The sequence below is a fragment of the Opisthorchis viverrini genome (assembly GCF_000715545.1).
Source record: "Opisthorchis viverrini unplaced genomic scaffold opera_v5_824, whole genome shotgun sequence".
Lineage (NCBI taxonomy): Eukaryota > Metazoa > Platyhelminthes > Trematoda > Opisthorchiida > Opisthorchiidae > Opisthorchis > Opisthorchis viverrini.
In genome coordinates this window covers 7045-8698 of record NW_008752517.1, presented here as the reverse complement: position 1 = coordinate 8698, position 1654 = coordinate 7045, and positions in this window count along the sequence as shown.

The following is a 1654-nucleotide window of genomic DNA, read 5'->3' as shown; positions in this document are numbered from 1 at the left end:
CACCATGAGAAATCGCCCCAAAAGGCATTCGCCATTTTACGGATGATCCGACGCACCTCCCGTATTACTCGCATGGACTTCCAAACGCTCTATGGGGCCTACATCAGACCGCTCCTGGAATACGCCAACCAAGTTGTCCACTCAGGACGCACGAAAGACGTCACCCTCATTGAGCGTGTCCAGCGAGCCGCCACGAGAATGGTTGCCGGCCTCAAATCCGTGGGCTACGAAACACGTCTCGCGATGCTTGATCTCTTTCCCCTGGAGTACCGTCGCCTCCGAGGGGACCTAATTCTTACTTATGCCCCGTTTGAACAAAGCTTGGCAAACAGGTTTTTTTACCGTTGAACCAGCAAACACCCGGCGGGGACATTGTAAGAAAATTTTCAAGCTCAGAGCACACACATTCATTAGACAAAATTTGTTTCTCATTTCGTGTAGTAGGTGCGTGGAATGAACTTCCTCCGGCGGTTGCTCACGCTCCTTCTAGAACCCAGTTTAAAGCATTATTAGACACTAATTTATGCGAATCCTCGCGCTGGCAAGCATACTACCCCGCGCTGGGCACATAAAGAACAATGCTACACCCTTTTTTCACTTGTGCCTTTCAGGTGAACGACAGCCACTGACCGACAAGAACAAAAGAGGCCCGGGAAATTTGGGCAATAGCCTCGATCCTGTGTATCAATCCGTGAATCCGTGAATCCAATCCATGCTGACCAGATAAACGTCTGTGCCTTCTGTGACATAGCAAGTACAATTCCGTACAATTTCCTTTAATGTTATGCAACATTTAATCCTGCGGGCCAGTCGGAGGCTTCCACCTGATAGGTTATGAAAGGCGCCTTTGTATGTTCCAGTGTATGTCTTCCAAACACGTCCCATGTTTTTTGGAATCAGATCAAAGCCAGAGCATTTGTCGATTTGAGGTGTAATCGGTGTGCCATTGATACATACAGCGACGAATTTACGTCGACCGGATGATTTTATCCTGAATGTGGCGGATTCGACACCTGCCTCTCTCCTTTTGTCGGGTCGGCGCGAGCTACTGAAGGTGTCCTTGCAGCGTTCTTCTGTGACATTTTGACAGCATTCGCTGCACCTGCATTTACGGTAGGAACAGTGTCGTGGATAATACCATTTCTACAAAACCAACGCCGCCTGGGTTGTTTTCTTGCCGCTCATTTGGAATTCGATTGCCTTTTGGTAGTAACTTTCCATGCCATGTCAGTTTGAGAGAGGCTGTAATGTCTCGTAACTGCAGCATCAGCCTTCAGGTGGATTTGATGTTGGCATCCCCCGGTAAGCTTCCGAAGCGTCATTTACCGATCTCGCTCAATATTTTAGGTATCCGGGTCAGAATATCTGCAGTATGCAGTGATTGAAGACCTGCCACGTAGATAAGACACCTGACTTGATCATCGGTCTTGGACCTGGGCTGAAATCTTTGGCCTTCTCCGTTGACCACACCGGCATAAGTGTGGAACTATTCACTATCCCTCTGGTAATCTCGAGAGAGTGACTGAACAGAGTACTTTGCTTACCGGATAATAATGCCAGCATCTTGACAGCAACTGCGAAACCAAGGTCTTGAGGGAGTTTGTGAGGCATAAAAATTGTGAACCGATCATACTCAACTGTCTCAAGTTTCCGC